At 40.1% G+C, this 7,099-nt stretch overlaps 1 long non-coding RNA gene across 1 annotated transcript; it reads left to right on the forward strand.

Moving 5' to 3' along the window:
* Window positions 1–5,363: 5,363 nt before the first annotated feature.
* LOC149972154 (uncharacterized) lies at window positions 5,364–6,820 on the forward strand. The gene is made up of 2 exons (XR_016492064.1): window positions 5,364–6,167; window positions 6,536–6,820. It is a non-coding gene; the product is annotated as an uncharacterized LOC149972154 (long non-coding RNA).
* The last annotated feature ends 279 nt before the right edge of the window (window positions 6,821–7,099 follow it).

The raw sequence follows: 7,099 nt of genomic DNA on the forward strand, positions 1-7,099 counted from the left end.
AGTTTTGGAAAGAAAACACTCTGAAGTTTCAGAATCTGCAAAGATTTTGTCTGTAAGTGCCCCAGAACTCATTCTACAGGCGAAACCAAGATGATGCATCACCCAGGAATTAGCAGAATTTCTGAAGCTCTGTTTTCCATTCTCTCCTTATATGGCTGTGATTGCGCAACGAATGAGCCTACACTTTCTGTCGTTCGCCCAAGGTCTTAGCAGCATTGTGACGTATTTGTAGGCATATCATTGGAAGATTGACCATAAGAGACTACATTTTCCAAGTGTCCGCCTGGTGTCCTGCGTCGAATTCGGTGCGCAATTGCCAGCTGCTTGTACTTTACCATTTGATTCAGGGGAGAAAGCATGTGTCCAAGAACGATGTATCAATGAAGAGATATGTGAAAAACACCTTGATGATTGATTCTAAACAACGTTTGCCATGTTTTCAGTCGATATTATGGAGTTAATTTGGAAAAAAGTTTGCGTTTTGAGGACTGAATTTATGGATTTTTTTTGGTAGCCAAATGTGATGTATAAAACGGAGCTATTTCTAATACACAAGGAATCTTTTTGGAAAAACTGAGCATCTGCTATCTAACTGAGAGTATCCTCATTGAAAACATCAGAAGTTCTTCAAAGGTAAATGATTTTATTTGAAGGCTTTTATGTTTTTGTTAATGTTGCGTGCTGGATGCTAACGCTAATGCTAACGCTAAATGCTAACGCGAAATGCTAACTCTAGCTAGCTACTTTTACACAAATTGTTGTTTTCCTATGGTTGAGAAGCATATTTTGAAAATCTGAGATGACAGTGTTGTTTACAAAAGGCTAAGCTTGAGAGATGGCATATTTATTTCATTTCATTTGCGATTTTCATAAATAGTTAACGTTGTGTTATGCTAATGAGCTTGCTGATAGATTTACACAATCCTGGATACAAGGGTTTTTTCATAGCTAAACGTGACGCAGAAAACGGAGCGATTTGTCCTAAACAAATAATCTTTCAGGAAAAACTGAACATTTGCTATCTGAGAGTCTCCTCATTGAAAACATCTGAAGTTCTTCAAAGGTAAATGATTTTTTTGAATGCTTTTCTGTTTTTTTGTGTAAATGTTGCCAGCTGAATGCTAATGCTAAATGCTACGTTAGCCATCAATACTGTTACACAAATGCTTGTTTTGCAATGGTTGAGAAGCATATTTTGAAAATCTGAGATGACAGTGTTGTTAACAAAAGGCTAGGCTTGAGAGCTAGCATATTTATTTCATTTCATTTGCGATTTTCATGAATAGTTAACGTTGCGTTATGGTAATGAGCTTGAGTCTGTATTCACGAACCCGGATCCGGGATGGGGAGATCAGAAAGGTTAAGGCAGCCCCACGCACCTCTCGGATTCAGAGGTTGGAAGACACATTTCAGTTGAAGGCATTCAGTTGTACAAATGACTAGGTCTCTCTCTCTCTCAAATTACATACCCAACTCTAACTGCCTGTAGCTTGTTACCATTTGAAAGGAAACACTTTGAAGTGTGTGGAAATGTGAAAGGAATGTAGGAGAATATAACACATTAGATCTGGTAATAGATAATACAAAGAAAAAAATATTTTTTCCCCCATTTTTTTTGTACCTTATTGAAATGCCAGCCCAGGTGCAATATTATTCCAGCCCAGGTGCAATTTAGATTTTAGTCACTAGATGGCAGCAGTGTATGTGCAAAGTTTTAGACTGATCCAATGAACCATTGAATTTCTGTTCAAAATGTTGTTTCAAGACTATCCAAATGTGCCTAACTGGTTTATTAATAACTTTTCAATTTCAAGACTGTGCACTCTCCTCAAACAACAGCATGGTATCAGTTCACTGTACTAGCTACTGTAAATTGGACAGTGCAGTTAGATTAACAAGAATTTAAGCTTTCTGCCAATAACAGATATGTCTACGTCCTGGGAAATGTTCTTGTTATTTACAACTTCATGCTAATCGCATTAGCCTACGTTAGCTCAACAGTCCCGTAGGTGGGACACCGATCTGTAGAGATCCTTAAAAGATTTTAACACCATTCATCAGCCGGGCCACTTATGTGTGCATACCTCATGGAGTCACCCCTCTCTCTAACACACTATCTACACTAGATACTTCAGCAAGCGTAAATCTCAGAGACATGTCCTTGGACTGCCCAGTAAGACATTGGAAGATGGCAGGCAGAGAGAGAGAGCTCACATCTGGACAGCGTTTTGATTCTACTGTTTCTCCCTGCCACAGATGCTCCCCAAACGGCTGGACCAATAAACCCTTCAAAAGTAAGCCATTACAGCAGCCTGCCTTGTGGCTGTTGACTGGACACAGACAGAGTTTCTAAGGGTTGTGGTTTGTTTCATTTCACCTGTCTGGCCTGTGTGTCAGGGACGTACTACATCCTTGGTACTGTAAGATAATAACTCACTGTGGGGATCACAACTGAAGCTCAGGAAAATCAGTGATTAGGCCACAAAGCGCATGTGACCGTCAGGAATTGAACATGAGTTATGTGTATGCTAAAAGCCCCTGTTATCCAACTGAGCTGAAGCCTAGGCATTAACCCTGAAGACTAAACCCAGGTTTTCACATACACACACGCACACACGCACACACGCACACACGCACACACACACACACACACACACACACACACACACACACACACGTTTTCATCAGATATAAAGCCAGTGTGGCTGTCCAAGGTAATGGAACACTCTGTTCTCTTACAGAGATCTGAAGGCTTCAGGGTTGTGGCCACCAAGATGTCAGGGACCAAGATGTCAGGGGCCAAGATTTCAGGAGCCAAGATGTCTGGATGTCAGGGGCCAAGATGTCAGCGAGATGTGAGAGAGAGACTATTTGGGTTGCACTGTGAGTAGCAAATAAGAAAAAAACGATGCTAATAAATATAACAGCTGGTCGAAGATACTCCAAACTTTAACTAGAATTAAACTCAAGTATAGCACTCATTTTTTTTTACTGCAATAGGCAAAACATTATTATTATTTTTTGTATTCATATATACAGCGCAATTGGAAAATATTCAGACCACTTCACTTTTTTCACATTTTGTTACTTCACAGCCTTATTCAAAAATGTATTAAATTGTTTTTTCCCCCCTCATCAATCTACACAAATGCCCCGTAATGACAAAGTAAAAACAGGTTAGCAAATTTATAAAACATAAAAAAACTGAAATATTACATTTACATAAGCAGTTAGACCTTTTTCCTATTTTGTTGCTTTACAACCTGTAATTTAAATGGATTTTTATTTGGATTTAATGTAATGGACAAACGCAAAATAGTCCAAATTGGTGAAGTGAAATGAAAAAAAATAGCGGAAAAGTGGTGCTTGCATATGTATTCACCCCCTTTGCTATGAAGCCCCTCCTCTTTGCTATGAAGCAAACATGCAAACATGTTTGGTGTTCACCAAAAGGCATGTGGGAGACTCCCAAAACATATGGAAGAAGGTACTCTTTTCAGATGAGACAAAAATTGAGCTTTTTGGCAATCAAGGAAAACATTATGTCAGGCGAATATCCAACACCTCTCATCACCCCGAGAACACCATCCCCACAGTGAAGCATGGTGGTGGCAGCATCATGCTGTGGGGATGTCTTTCATTGGCAGGGACTGGGAAACTGGTAAGAATTGAAGGAATGATGGATGACGCTAAATACAGGGAAATTCTTGAGGGAAACCTGTTTCAGTCTTCCAAAGATTTCAGACTGGGAGGGAGGTTCACCTTTCAGCAAGAAAATGACCCTAGGCATACTGCTAAAGCAACACTTGACTGGTTTAAGGGGAAACATGTAAATGTCTTGGAATGGTATAGTCAAAGTCCTAAACCTCAATCCAATTGAGAATTTGTGGTATGACTAAAAGATTGCTGTACACTAGCGGAACCCATCCAACTTGAAGAAGCTGGAGCAGTTTTTATTTGAAGAATGGGCAAAACTCCCAGTGGCTAGATGTGCCAAGCGTATAGAGACATACCACAAGAGACCTGCAGCTGTAATTGCTGCAAAAGATGGCTCTACAAAGTATTGACTTTGGGGGGGGGGGGGGTGAATAGTTATGCACGCTCAAGTTTTGTTTCGTCTTATTTCTTGTCTATGGAATTGAACCATATTATATTTCTTTTTAAATATGATAGATGGGCTATGTGGGCTACAGTTTAGGTCAAATGTGATAGTCTGTCTATAACCAGCCTGAATAGGCCTATATCTCCATTAGGTCAAATGTCTATAACCAGCCTGAGTAGGCCTATATCTCCATTAGGTCAAATGTGATAATCTGTCTATAACCAGCCTGAGTAGGCCTATATCTCCATGCCTATTCTATTCAGAGATTAGAGAAATCAATCCAATTGGAAATGAGCTTTTATCAGACTGGTTCAAATGCGATGCATGTCTGTTGACTTTGGAAAAATCCACCTGCATTCGGCCCCGCCCCTCCTACCCAGCCAATCAGGAGTCTATACTGCTTTGTGACTGTGGCGTACTGCATATTTCTTTACTCAACGGTATGTGCCAAATTGCATGTGATGATGAGTACATAGTATGCAGTTTAAGTATCTAGTATGCTTAAACTGCATAACATGCCAATGTATTCCATTGAGACCATTTCAGCCATTTCTCTCTCTGTCTCTCTCACACACACACACGCAAACACACACAAACACGCAAACACACACACACACACACACACACACACACACGCAAACACACACACACACACAAACACACACACACACACGCAAACACACACACACACACAAACACACACACACACACACACACACACACACACACACACACACACACACACACACACACACACACACACACACGCAAACACACACACACAAACAAACACACACACACGCAAACACACACACACACACGCAAACACACACACACACGCACACACGCAAACACACACACACACACACACACACACACACACACACACACACACACACACACACACACACGCAAACACACACACACACACACACACGCAAACACACACACACACAAACACACACACACGCAAACACACACACACGCAAACACACACACACGCAAACACACACACACACACACACACACACACACACACACACACACACACACACACACACACACACACACACACACACACACACACACACACACACACACAGGGGCTAAACGCTGGGAGGCCAGATGTTAGAGTCCTCCCCTGGGTGTTGAGAATGGGAAGGGTAATATCTGACCAATTTCACAATCTCTTTTCTCTGGAATAAAACATCTGTTGTAAATGGCTGAGGCAAACAGAAGACAAGGCAGCAAGTATAAGTTGGTCGGATCATGCTTCCTGCAACACAACAGATGTGGGGTTTAGATTCTTGCAAGGGTTGCTTTTAACCTCTTAGAGCTCTAGGGGCGCTATTTCATTTTTGGATAAAAAACGTTCCCGTTTTAAGCGCGATATTTTGTCACGAAAAGATGCTCGACTATGCATATTCTTGACAGTTTTGGAAAGAAAACACTCTGAAGTTTCAGAATCTGCAAAGATTTTGTCTGTAAGTGCCCCAGAACTCATTCTACAGGCGAAACCAAGATGATGCATCACCCAGGAATTAGCAGAATTTCTGAAGCTCTGTTTTCCATTCTCTCCTTATATGGCTGTGATTGCGCAACGAATGAGCCTACACTTTCTGTCGTTCGCCCAAGGTCTTAGCAGCATTGTGACGTATTTGTAGGCATATCATTGGAAGACTGGCCATAAGAGACTACATTTTCCAGAGGTCCGCCCGGTGTCCTTTGTCTAAATTTGTGCGTAATCTTCAGGTGCGGGCATTTTCTCCTGGGATTCAGGAGAGAAAGCATTTTTCCAAGAACGATGTATCAATGAAGAGATATGTGAAAAACACCTTGAGGATTGATTCTAAACAACGTTTGCCATGTTTTCAGTCGATATTATGGAGTTAATTTGGAAAAAAGTTTGCGTTTTGAGGACTGAATTTATGGATTTTTTTTGGTAGCCAAATGTGATGTATAAAACGGAGCTATTTCTAATACACAAGGAATCTTTTTGGAAAAACTGAGCATCTGCTATCTAACTGAGAGTATCCTCATTGAAAACATCAGAAGTTCTTCAAAGGTAAATGATTTTATTTGAAGGCTTTTATGTTTTTGTTAATGTTGCGTGCTGGATGCTAACGCTAATGCTAACGCTAAATGCTAACGCGAAATGCTAACTCTAGCTAGCTACTTTTACACAAATGATTGTTTTCCTATGGTTGAGAAGCATATTTTGAAAATTTGAGATGACAGTGTTGTTTACAAAAGGCTAAGCTTGAGAGATGGCATATTTATTTCATTTCATTTGCGATTTTCATAAATAGTTAACGTTGTGTTATGCTAATGAGCTTGCTGATAGATTTACACAATCCTGGATACAGGGGTTTTTTCATAGCTAAACGTGACGCAGAAAACGGAGCGATTTGTCCTAAACAAATAATCTTTCAGGAAAAACTGAACATTTGCTATCTGAGAGTCTCCTCAATGAAAACATCTGAAGTTCTTCAAAGGTAAATGATTTTTTTGAATGCTTTTCTGTTTTTTTGTGTAAATGTTGCCAGCTGAATGCTAATGCTAAATGCTACGTTAGCCATCAATACTGTTACACAAATGATTGTTTTGCAATGGTTGAGAAGCATATTTTGAAAATCTGAGATGACAGTGTTGTTAACAAAAGGCTAAGCTTGAGAGCTAGCATATTTATTTCATTTGATTTGCGATTTTCATGAATAGTTAACGTTGCGTTATGGTAATGAGCTTGAGTCTGTATTCACGAACCCGGATCCGGGATGGGGAGATCAGAAAGGTTAATGTTGCGTGCTGGATGCTAACGCTAATGCTAACGCTAAATGCTAACGCGAAATGCTAACTCTAGCTAGCTACTTTTACACAAATGATTGTTTTCCTATGGTTGAGAAGCATATTTTGAAAATCTGAGATGACAGTGTTGTTTACAAAAGGCTAAGCTTGAGAGATGGCATATTTATTTCATTTCATTTGCGATTTTCATAA

The sequence above is a fragment of the Oncorhynchus mykiss genome, chromosome 25 (genome assembly GCF_057628025.1).
Source record: "Oncorhynchus mykiss isolate SJ-2025 chromosome 25, ASM5762802v1, whole genome shotgun sequence".
Classification (NCBI taxonomy): domain Eukaryota; kingdom Metazoa; phylum Chordata; class Actinopteri; order Salmoniformes; family Salmonidae; genus Oncorhynchus; species Oncorhynchus mykiss.